Source organism: Capra hircus, chromosome 16 (genome assembly GCF_001704415.2).
Source record: "Capra hircus breed San Clemente chromosome 16, ASM170441v1, whole genome shotgun sequence".
Taxonomy (NCBI): Eukaryota; Metazoa; Chordata; class Mammalia; order Artiodactyla; family Bovidae; genus Capra; species Capra hircus.
In genome coordinates, this window is record NC_030823.1 from 59,202,836 (window position 1) to 59,215,464 (window position 12,629).

Sequence of the window (12,629 nt, forward strand, 5' to 3'; positions counted from 1 at the left end):
AGAGCTGACTCATTTGAAAAGACCCTGATGCTGGGAAAGATTAAGGGCAGGAGGAGAAGGGGACGACAGATGATGAGATGGTTGGATGGCATCACCCACTAGATGAACCCAAATTTGGGTGAACTCCAGGAGCTGGTGATGGACAGGGGGGCCTGGCATGCTGCGGTTCATGGAGTCACAAAGAGTCGGACACGACTGAGCAACTGAACTGAACTGTGTTCAAAAAGGGCTTCCCTGGTGACTCAGTCCGTAAAAGAAGCCACCTGCAATGCAGGAGACAGGCAGGTTCCATCCCTAGGTCAGGAAGATCCCCTGGAGAAGGAAACGGCTACCCACTCCAGTATTCTTGCCTGGACAACTTCATGGACAGAGGAGATTGATGGAGATTGATGGGCTACAAAGAGTCAGAGACTTCTGACCGACTTATCTTCCTAAAACCTAAGCGATCTAAATACATACAACCTAACTTATGTCCCAAACCTCTCTGCACCATTTTTTAAATTGTGAAGTTCCCTTTTAAATTTATTAATTGCCTCGTTATTTCATTTATTTTACTGTATCCTTATCCAGTTCCCTGAAAGACATAGTTAAGAACTGTTGTCCCAAGTTGGCTCGGTCCTATTTCTGCAGCACATTAGATCCCTTGGGCAGAAGTGGAAAGCAAGCGGCTGTCGTGGGAGTCACAATCTGCTTGCACGAAGCTAACCACGTCAACTGACCAACGCCAGCCGGGGCTCTAGCCCGGGGCACCGCGCGCACCGGGGAAGGGGCGGGGCGGCCGTGGGCGGTGGGCGGAGCCTGGAGGCTGGCGGGACCACCAATGAAATCCTCAGCCGGCGCTGGCCGTGCGCGTGACGCTGCGTAGCGGGCTCAGAGGCTGGAGGCGGAGGAGTCGGGAGCTTTATCTTCGTCTGCGGTTGGGCTGGCCGGCGTTGCCGGCCTGGGGCATCAGAAGAGCTAGCGGGGAGCCGACCTGCCTGCCAGCGGGGCTGAGACAGCTTCTCGGATTTGCCCTCCGTGGTGAGGTTCTCCGGCCCCCGGCCCATGCTTCCCTGTCCCCCTCCTCACTTCCCGCCTGGGTCCGCCCACCTCTGCCTAAGAGGAAGGAGAGAGACGTGTCTGCTGCAACTCCGGCCCCGCCGGCCTGGCCTTGCCCCGGGGCTGCGGGGGAGGGGGAGGCTCCGCGGGTTCTGGTCATTTTGGGGGTTGTGGCGGGCGAGAAAGTTACCTTGGGGCGCGGGGGTGGCTGGCAGTCTTTTAAACCTTAGAGGTTTGTTTGGTGTCCACCCTCAAATTCTGTGGCCTTTATCAAGCCGGTAGTAAAGAAAGTTATGAATTAGAAAACATTTTATTCCTGAAAAAGCGATACCAAAAACGCACTCAGAGTCAGCTTCTGATTGACTTGGGGGAAGAAAGTGTGGTAAATCTGGGTGTCAATGAGTTTAATGTAGCTCATATTTTATTTTGCCGTATTAGGATGTAATTAAGTTTCTGTCATTCTTAAATGTTAATAGGCATGCAGTTTAAGTGATATGTATATTCAGAAATTATTTGTAAGCGAGAAACAACGATACATTCTATCTTCCACGTTTGTATATGGATTAAGTGTATTAGTCACTTAATATTAAAGTGGATGCTTAGCTGTTTAAGCTACTGTTTTTTCAGAGTCTGTTGAGTAGAATTCAACTTGAAGCATTTTTCCCCCCTTGTTTTAACTTGGAGAGTATCGATGCATGGCTTATTAGGGAAGTTGTGGATTGTCTAGGCATGAGGACGGATTTTGCAAGGAGCTTTAATGCGTAATTATTTTAAATACACGTGTCTCACTGCATCACGTGCTGAGAGCTCGCAAAGATTTCACATTCTTAGGGTAAAGATCAAAACACTACTGCCGCGCTCATCTCCAGTAAAGTTTGAGCAGGTGTTCTCTTGGGTCTCTGGGCTCAAGCCATACCAGCTTTATTTTTGTTTTTAAAAAGTTTCTCTTTACTATCTCCTGGTCTTTAGGGGTTTACTCCACCTCTAATTCTCTAATTTCCTCTAGTGTCAGCCCAAATATCTCTTCAGGAAACCCACCCTGTCCTGGTTAATCCCTCCCAGCATTCTGTTTTCCTTTGCTTCAGTTCATCAGTTGTAATGAGCTGCATTAGTTACGTCAGTGCTTGTTTCCTCTACTAGCATTTCATGAAGGCTGGATTGGTCCATCTTATTTAGGTCTTAATTCTCAAGACTCAGGACCTTGCACAGTGAAAGAGTTGGAGGACCGAGGAGGGGACTTTCGAATGAAAAATACTCTCTAGATAAGGTTATCTGTTTCCTTGGAAAAGGAAAAGGTTTTTAACAAAGGCTCAAAGTTCAAAGTGAAGTCGCTCAGTCCCGTCGGACTCTTCGGGACCCCATGGACTGTAGCCCACCAGGCTCCTCTGTCCATGGGATTTTCCAGGCAAGAATACCGGAGTGGGTTGCCGTTTTCTTCTCCAGGGGATCGTCCTTACCTAGGGATGGAACCCCGGTCTTCAGCACTGCAGACAGACTTTACCATCTGAGCCACCAGGGAAGCCCCTTAACAAAGACTAGTTAGAGAAATTATTTTTGGAATTTACCACAGAGGGTAAGTGCTTATACTGACCCTATAGACCTGAATGAGAATTTGTGTTCTTTAGTTTTGCTGATTGACTTAATGACCTAGTTCTTTGATATGTAAATACAGAGTTGTACTAGGGCCAGCCTTTAGAAGGAAGGAAGACCAAGTTTCTGTTTTGAATTGTTACATTCATCTGTAAAGTGTTTCCCTTTACCACTACTCTATCTGGGAGTGTTGTAGCAAAATCTTCACCTAGAGTAGGTGTTCAGTGTTTTATAGATTTACAGGTTCTTTTGAAAGCTTTTTTAAGAACACTGCAGACAGGCTAACTGAGAACACTTGAACACTTCTTTCTAGCACAATACATTTCAGTGGTTCAGTCCAATTTTTTCTGTTTTGCTTGTGTAAGACAAGTTAGATACTACCACACTGAACATACCAAAACCATTGAATTGATTGGGTTCTTAAGGAATAATTGTTCAGTGTGTTGTGTTTTTAAAATAGCTATTTAGTCAGCTTTATGTCACTTTGGGTGTAAATGTTTCTATTGCCACTTACTGGCATGTGACTTTGAGTTGAGTAGTATTTCCGAATCATTTGCATCTTTTAAAAGGAAATGTTAAGTGAGGTATGACCTGACACTGGCACCCAGCCCTGTAAATGTAACTGGCATGGTAAACATGAGTGCCTGGTTCCTTTCTTGCTGGACCTCTGGTGAGTCTAGTCTTATGATCATGATTTTTACTTCCTCAAAACTCATTTTGCAACCCAATTCAATATATTACTTTGTCCTTCCTGAAACCAATGCAAGTAAATGGTAGCTATTAATGTCCCCAGATTGTGAAACAGCCTATGTCCCACCCTTTTTTTTGTTTATTTTTCCTCTCTTTTTAAGTGAAAGTCGTGTCCGACTCTTTGCGACCCGTGGACTGTAGCCCACCAAGCCTCTCTGTCCATGGGATTCTCTAGGCAAGAATACTGGAGTGGGTTGCCATTTCCTTCTCTTTTTAAGGTCTTATGTAAATTTTCCATGATATTGACCGTAGGTTACCTCTTAACTTGATTTGGACCATTCCTTGCTCCTGGTTTTCCTCTCATCCTTCCTGGGCCTTTCTTTTATACAGTTCTTTAATTGCCTTGTAGTATTGGGAAAATCATAAACCACTTTTAAAGTGGGGTAATAGTGGGACTTCCCTGGTGGTCCAGTGGTTAGGACCTTTTCCCTGCCCGTGGCCCAGATTCAACCCCTGATTAGGGGGCTAAGATCCTGCAAGCTGTGTAGCTTGCCAAAAAAAAAAAAAAAAACCTGGTGCATAGGTTGTTGTGAGGGTTAAATTAGCCAAAGTTATGGCAAATGTTAGCTTTATTATATTCTAAGTAATCTCTTTTCTTGACTTATGGTTTCTCCTGAGACTTCCTGCCTGTGCTTGGTTTTAGCTGCTGCTTGTATACCGATGAATCCCACATCTGTTTTCAGTCCAGGTTTGTATCTTCATCTGCCTGTGGACCGTCATCACTTGACTGACTCATAGGCGTATTGTATGAACTTACCTACTCATTTCTCTTCTCCTGTAGTTACTTAGCTTAATGGCACACCCGGAGGCTTAGTTCAGGAACTCACTTGGGATCTGTATTTCCAGCTGCCTTCTGGATGTAGTATTTTCTAGGTGGCTCAGTGTTAAAGAATCGGCCTGCCAATGCAGGAGATGCGAGATGTGGGCTCTGTCCTTGGGTCTGGAAGATCCCCTGGAGAAGAGAATGGCAACCCAATCCAGTGTTCTTGCCTGGGAAATCCCATAGACCGAGGAGCCTGGTGGGCTACAGTCCCTGGAGTCACAGGGTCAGATAGATCAGTGCATGAGCATGCATGCACTCAGGATGTCGGCACTTGGGTGTCTCAGAGATGCCTCAGCTTAATGTTTGTAAATTAATCTGATTTCTCTTATTTCTTCTTCATAAAATCATTTTTTCTTTTAAGAAGCACATGTCATTTGAGCCTTACTTTAGGCTTTTATCATTTTGTGAGAGCTCATTGTTCTTCCTGTGGTCCAGGAGGGCAAAATTTCCCCCTTCACCCTTCTTGAGTTCTTTTCCCACCCCCAGAATTTGCTTTTTTAATTTTGATAAAATAATACATAACATAAATTAACCTTTTACGAAAACTTTATTTTATATTGGAGTATATCGTTGATGGAACCCCTCTTGAGTTCTTGATACAAAGTAGATTAACAGGAGAAAAAGAATCTTTAATTCGAGTGCATGGATTTCTCATAGAAACAGGACCTAAGAAGTGAGTGAAGGTGGCAGCTCTTATATATTTTAGACCAACAATAAGGAATTGACTGGACAAAGAAACTTGGGTTTGGGTGCTTAATTAGTAAGAATCTTGAGCAAAGTTTGGGCTTGGGTAGTAAATTAGCTGGAGAAGGCAGTGGCAACCTACTCCAGTATTCTTGCCTAGAGAATTCCATGGACAGGGGAGCCTGGTGGGCTACAGTCCATGGGGTCACAAAGAGTCAGATACGACTTCGCCTGTGTGTACTGAACTGTAACTTCCTCCAATTTTACAGGAAAACTGGAGACGGAAATGGCAACCCACTCCAGTGTTCTTGCCTGGAGAATCCCAGGGACAGGGGAGCCTGGTGGGCTGCCGTCTGTGGGGTCACACAGAGTCAGACACGACTGAAGCGACTTAGTAGTAGTAGTAGTAGTAGTAAATTAGCAAAGTGCCAGGTGTTTCCTTATGTAGGCCTCTGGGCCCTGCATTCCCCATCTCTGGTGATAAGGATGTCTTTCTACTTCCCCATACAGGGAGGGCATCTTTTACATGGAGATTTTATTTCCTGCTTTTAGGAAAGCAGGACAGAGAGGAGGGTCAAAGTCTGTCTTGACAACGGCTCTTTCTTCAATACAGTCAGTGTGCCATTGAGGCATAATTTGGAGCAGCCTGTCCTGGGCCCCAGCACTGCCAAGCTCTCCTTTCTCTTAACACATCCTCCACCTTGCTGCCTGAATTCTTACTAAAAGACAGATACTACCTCAGACAAATATTAAGTTACTCTCTTGTTTAAAAGCCTCTATCAACTCCTTGTTTGTGTTAAGTTCCAGACTTCTTAGAATCCTGTGAGAGCCCTTGACTTTTTGTCCTTGCCCTTCCATTTCCCTTGTGTTCCAGCCTTTTCCTTTGCTTCCTTTTAGATCTAACCTAGATTTTACCTACTTCAGGAAACCCTTCCTAATTGCCCTTAGACTCTATTGGGCATCAGACTTGTATTCTCTTCATTATGTACGTACATCTGAATTACTATTCTGTAATACTCCTGTAATTATGTTTTTATATCTTTCTCCCGCTAATTTTTCATTCCTTGAGGGTTCAGACCGTTGGCGGTCATCTTTGTATCCCAGGGCCTGGTGTGTAGTAGACTTCAATAAAATGTTTGAAATAATAGATCTGTCAGCAAGGCCTGTACTTGTTCGTGTTCTCATAGTGCTTTTCATCTGGCTCTGTGTTGATGCCTGGCAAACTTTGTTTCTTCTTTGAACTCTGGTTCTAATGTCACCTTTATGAGGACTTACCCAACTTCTCCAACTGGTTGGTTATTCCTTCTCTTGTGTGTGTGTGTGTGTGTGTGTGTGTGTAGGTGCGCATGCACACACATAAGTGTACGAGAACAGTAAATCTCACATTATTGTGGAAAGAGATGCTTAAAATACCTGAATTTTCAGATAACTTGACACCTATGTTTTGTGTCAGAAGTTTAAAAAATTGTTTTTCAGTGTACATTAAGATTTTTTTTCCTTGCCTTCTATGTTTAAGTGACCATAGCCTTTTAAAAAGTGTGCCAGCGTCATTAAAGCATGAACTTGAGGGGAGTTCTAGTGGTTTGAATTCACTGCTGTGGCCAGGGAAGTAGGTCTGCTCTGATGCAGTGATGTGTTGGGGGACTCATAAGAAATGTGAGCTGTTTAACCTTCAGAGAAAAAACCTGTGCTTGCTTTCTCCTTTCTTCCTACTTTTAAAGTTTTCTTTATTATTGTCTCTAATTATGCTTCTGGATGTCACTACTTTTTTCTTTTTAAAAATGGGGGCAGGATTACCTACCTCAGGGTTATTGTTAAGTTTAAAGGAGGTAATACACACAAAGGTCTTATCAGAAAGTAATGTTTATTCTAATTATTTGAGTTATTTCAGGAGAACAGTCTCTCCAGTTTGAGAGGTTTTCCACTGAAGTAAAAATCATAGCATTTGTTGGCAGGTTTTTTTCATAGTCTAAGTTTGTTTTTGGGTCCAGAATGGCAGATTTTGATGAAAAATCTTAAGCTCTAGAACAGATCATTTTTAGGTATATCCATACAACTTAAAAACCCCAAACTGGTTGCTGTATTTATCTTTCAGTATTAAAAGGTAAAGTTAGAAATGAACATGTGTGTCAGCTCTCATTCTAGCCTCTTGATGATTGTTTCATGAACATGTGCAAGGAAGTTCTTCTATTTTCTTACTGTGTGAAAATGCTTGATAACTATTAACTCATTCAAGAAATATGTATTAAGTACCAACTGTTCAAGCAGAGTTCTAGATAGTTGGATAAAGTGATGAACAAGACAAAATTCTGCTTTTCATGGGGATTAGTCTTTCCATGGTGTACTACTACTACTACTAAGTCGCTTCAGTCGTGTCCGACTCTGTGCGACCCCGCAGACGGCAGCCCACCAGGCTCCCCTGTCCCTGGGATTCTCCAGGCAAGAACACTGGAGTGGGTTGCCATTTCCTTCTCCATTTCATGGTGTAGACAGGCAATTAACACTCTAATGTATTAGCCCACACATGCTCTGAAGAAAAATAAAGCAGGGGAAGTGATAAGACTAAGGTGGGTGTGAGTGTTTATTTTAGTTGAGGGTAGATAGGGAGTCCCTGGGAAGGGGACCTTTGAGAACTTGAACGAAGTAAAGGAGGAATCTTTGAGGGTTCTGAGGGAGATGAGCCAGAGAGAGGCAACAGCAGAGACCTTTAAGTGGGAATGAGGTTGGCTTGACCAAGAAACAGCAAAAGGCCAGAGTGACAGGAGGAGAGCAAGCGAGAACTGGAGTAGAAGGTGGAGGGTAGGGAGATGAAGGCCAGGGAGGGGAGTGGCCGGTCATGGGTGGAGGAGTTGCTCGACAGTGGTGAGGACTTGAAGCAACTCGGGGCTTAAAGGGTTTTCAGGTAGCGCCATGATCTGCTGAGATTTACCTTTTAAAATATTTACTCTGGGCCCCGTGTGACCAGAAGGGAGAAGACGAAGAGGGACTAGTTAGGCTTCTGCAGTGAGAAGCGCCAGTGGTTTAGGCTGTGCTGAAGGTGGTGGGTGGGGTAAAAAGATGTTAGAATGGGATAGATATTTTGAAGGCAGAGTAAAATGGCCCTGCTGTTGGCTTGGTTAAGGGAAGTAAAGAAAGATAATTTGGGGTTTTTTGTTTTTAATCTGGGCAAAGACTGCTAGTTCCAGTAACTGAATTAGGGAAGATGGAAGAATAGAGTTGGCGGGAACATCAGTAGTTCACTTTTGGTCCTGTTAAAGTTTGAGATGCCCAAAGACATCTACCTACATAAAGGGGTCCGGTAGGCCTTTGGATAGGAGTCTGGAGCTCAGGGAAGTCTGGGTCTGGTGAGGAGAGAAGGGGTATCATAGTGAGTGAACTGGTGGTGATCAGAGGGTTAGCCACTGAAAATTAGAATTATGGACATGGTGCACTTGTTGGTGTCAGTAAGTTACAGGGGAGGATTTGACTGGGACATAAGAGCAGCTTTTTGGAGAAAGAAGGAAGTCTAGGAACTTGGAGACCAGGAGTTTAGATCTAGGAACATGGATGTTGAAGTAAAAAAAGTGTGGGAGAGTTACTGAAAGGGAGACAGGAGGAGTGAGTGATGTATTCACATTCTTAGTAAATGGGGGGAATGATCAGGAAGACCGTACATACAAAGTATCAGGTGTGATAATCTGACTGACTGTTTTAAGGAAGGGAAGGAGGACCAGTAACTTGGAAAGAACAGGAAATGAGGAGGATAACTTCCTCTCCTGTGTTGTTAATAATAGAAGGGCAAGAAAAGACTGTGATCTCACATTATAAGGGCAGTGATTCATGCCAGCACCTAGAAACCACTTAGAATTAATGACAGTTTGAATTTTTAACTTGGCAGTAGCTGAAGTAGTCTGCCTGTGTCTAGACTGGTAAGAGTGGATTCACAGTCCCATCTAAATGAATAGTCAAAAATTCATCCCTCTCCTTCATCTCACCTGGTTAACAAGGTGTTTCCTTGCTTACACTCTTGCCCTCCTGTGGTCTGCTCTCCACACAGAGGCTGAAGGGACCCATCTTTATAGAGAAGGAACAGTTGAACCGAGCGTTACTGTAATTTCCTTCCATTTTCTGCCACAACAGTCATGTACTGTTACTGACATGGATGGCAGGAGGAACTCAGTTCAGACATCTTCTCATAATCTTGGATTTGGTCAAAACTGAGATGAAGCATAGGTAATAGTTTTCCTTTCTAAATTCTGTATGACAGTAACAAAATTGATTAATGTTTTCTTGGAAGCCATATGATGCTTGAGCTGCATTTGAGAAAGGGTGTAATTATGGAACTCTACCCTCATCTATCACCTATTAAGAGCAAACATGTAGAGTTTGAGGGACAATGGAACTTTATATTTGTGTCATGTAGCATACAGGGCACAGATATGTAGGGATTGCATTCACTTAGTTTTTTAAACTAGGTTGTTAGTACACAGCAGAGTGCCAGCATTTTATTATCTTTTTGTGTGTGTGCAGCAGTATTTAACTTTCTAGATGAAGGATTCGGGGGTTGGAGGATTTACTTGAAGATGCAGTGTAATAGAGCAGAGACATTGACTACCTCTTGGTATTGTGATACCACATCTTGAGTTTTCCCTGCTGTCTTATGGTTCTCTTTTCCTGCTAATGGAGGAAATTGAGGGCAAAGATACTAGTATAGGCTATGACATAAAGGTCTTTATGAAGAGTTGGTGTTTTCTTGTTTGGCTCACTCCATTGATCTGTGGCAGTGTGCAAACTCAGTACTTGTGCTTTAGCTTGTGAAGTTAGCCTTTACTCGCTAGGTTGATGGTTCCCAGTCTCATCACCAAGGACTCGTTTTAAGTTTTTGCTATTCTACAGTGTACTCAGGCTTAGATTTTTCCCCCCTTTTGATCAGTTTAACAGCATTTGTTTGTCAAACTTGGTTGCTGTTTTTTTTTTTAACCTCTTACTGATTTCTCACTGAGTTGATACAGTCTCAAGCCACAAGCAAAGTGACATAGCCTGTATTGCTTGCTTTATGTGACAAATGTATAATTGTCTATTTCAGTTTATGTTTGAAATATCCAAAGTAGCTTCCCCAGACCCTTAGTCTAGGGGGCCCCCACCCCCAATTAAGAACAATTGTCAATCTTATTGTTGAGTAGAAGGTGTAAAGCTGTTAACAGTGAATTTGGTGTTCATTGGTGTTCTTCCATTGTAGATTTTCCTCTTGATTCTCTTAAGTTTAGAGAACTGTATCGTATTACTCAGAATAATTGGTTGTGGTATTAACTGATACATCACTTTCTGTAATAATATATACCTATCATATTCCAGATACTTCCCACTAGATTTGGGGAATTCAAAGAGAAAATACCATTTAGTCCCTGTCTTTAAGAAGCTTATGCTGAGTGGAAGAGGCAGATGGTATTGCTCACTGAGTATATTAGTGTGACAGGATACACAAGGTGCATTTGGACCACAGGGGAAGGTGAGGTGATCAGAAACCTTCGCAGAGGAGATGAGTCAGGGCCACCTGCTGATTGGGGTGGGGGCTGGGGAATCCAGTCTTTCTGGTTTTGAATCCCTTTTCTGCAATTTTGAATCCCTGTATGATTTGGAGTAAACTAAACCACCTCCCTAAACCATATTTTGAGACAGGAAAGAGTATATAGGAAGACATGGTGACCAGAGGAAGTACTGTGGGAATAAAATAGTTTATTTACTTTAAAGATTATATTGAAATTAAAATAATAATGCACGTAAAACATGTAAGGACTCAAAAGTAAGAGTCCCTATTTTTAATTCCGCACTGTTAACCCCCTGTAGAATTCCTTTTTGGAACATCTTGGTTCTTTTCTTTCTCTCTTCTTTGTCCCTGATTTCTTTTCTACCTCTTGTTGTCTTACTAGAGGGCCTCCCTCAGAGTTGAGTTGTCAGTTCTCTAATCTTCCGCGCTGAAGAATTAGATGTTCTTCTAGCTTCCTCTGTCAGTATTACACAAATGATTTTAAATTTTACCAGTTACCCTGACCTCTTCCCTAGGTTTCTCTTCTTAATTGGATCTATTGTTCTCCTAGAATTTCTACTTGCTATGTTGTTGTTTAGTTTCCAAATTGTATCCATGATCCCTTGGACTGTAGCCCGCCAGGCCCTTCTGTCTGTGGGATTTCCCAGGCAAGAATACTGGAGTGGTCACCATTTCCTTCTCCAGGGGATCTTCCCGACCCAGGGATCCTGTCTCCTCCTTGACAGGTGGATTCTTTACCACTGAGCTACCTGGAACTATTCCATAATTCTGCTTCATTTGATTTCAACAACAAAAAAATTAGAAGGGAAGTGATCTAGATTTGTCAGATTTTTACTTTGCCAAGCATTGGTATTTAAGAAAACATCAAATTCACCGTGTACTCCATTTTGTATGTAAAGGGCATTTTAACATAACTGTTTTAAAGACCATAATCTTATGATTTTAAAATAATGTAGTGAATACTGTATTATGTTTTGCTTTAGACTGCCGAAAACGTCTATGTAGTTAAACACTGCTTTGGAGTAAGCATATTATAATCTTGATATTGATCTGCCTAAAATTTGATTTTGATTATGTTTGTCAGTGCTTAAAATGGCCTACCACTGCCTTTAAAAAGTCCTAATTTGTTAGGTCTTTACAGTTTGACCCCAGCTCTTTTTTCAAGTCTTTCTCTATTATCAACTTAAAAAAAATCCAAACAGCAGGTGATGTTTGTAGTTTGGATCTGATCCAGGTTCAGATCTGACCCTGCCATTAGATTTGTGGTCTTGGACAGGTTATGTCATGAGAAGAAGCAAATAGTCCCAGAGCTGCTCTGGTGCAATCAGCTAGGCTTTGGAGTTTCTGTGGGCGAGCCTGGCACTTGACAGCTAGGTCTTCAGGGTATTCTGTTGAACATAAATGGTTTCACTGAACATCAGCTTTAGATAAGACCATTCTGTCAACATGATGGATCAAGACAGGAATAAGATAATGTAATCATCATGGTTGCCCAAGTCACAGAGAATCCAACATCTCCCTCCCCAATCTACTGGGAATGATTGTTGCTATTTTGCCAGTCACAGCTTTAGCCAGCCTCTACTCTGCCTCCTTGTAGAGAAGATTTGTTGGTATACCCAGTCATCAAACTATCCTCGCTTTCTGATAACCCTCAAGCCAGAGTGAACCCCTGCTTCTCTGGACTCTGCCCAAAATCACTTAGTCAGATCCCAAGCCCGAAATAAGTCGCTTCAAATATTCTCTCCCTGGGATGCCCCACAGTTTCCCATGATACACATTCCTAATAAACTCGTCCAGCCATTGGTATGTTCCTGGTGTATGCGTGAAAGGCATTGACCATAACTACCTGGAGCCTTATTTTTTCTCATATGTGAACCAGGAGTAATAATAGGATTTTTTTTTTTCTTCAACAGAATTTTGAAGATTAGAAAACTTAAAGCACCTAGCAGAGTCTTGGTAATTAGTAAAACTCAACAGAAGCTTGTTTCTTGTCCTCTATCAAAGTAGTCTGATCAGTCATGGGCCCCTGAGCAGGGCTTTACAAGGACCTTGCTTTCACCCTTTCTCACCCGTGGAGTCCTCTGTACTCATCCTTCAAGACTCAGGTCACATAGATTCTTTCCTATGAAACCTTTGCGCTTTTAATGATCTCTTCTGTCTCTGCACTTCAGGTATGTATCATTCTTACCACTGACTTGACTATTTATTGTGTTCTAT

General features: G+C 42.6%; 1 protein-coding gene across 2 annotated transcripts in view; it reads left to right on the forward strand.

Annotated features, from left to right (window-relative positions):
* The window catches only part of SOAT1 (sterol O-acyltransferase 1), a 64,070-nt gene continuing 52,297 nt past the window's right edge, over positions 857 to 12,629 (forward strand). The window contains exon 1 of one of the 2 annotated variants that reach the window (XM_005690927.3): positions 857 to 1,020. The gene's annotated coding sequence lies outside the window, so the exon portion shown is untranslated. The remainder of the gene's footprint in view (positions 1,021 to 12,629) is intronic. The other variant, XM_005690926.2, reaches the window with a different exon arrangement.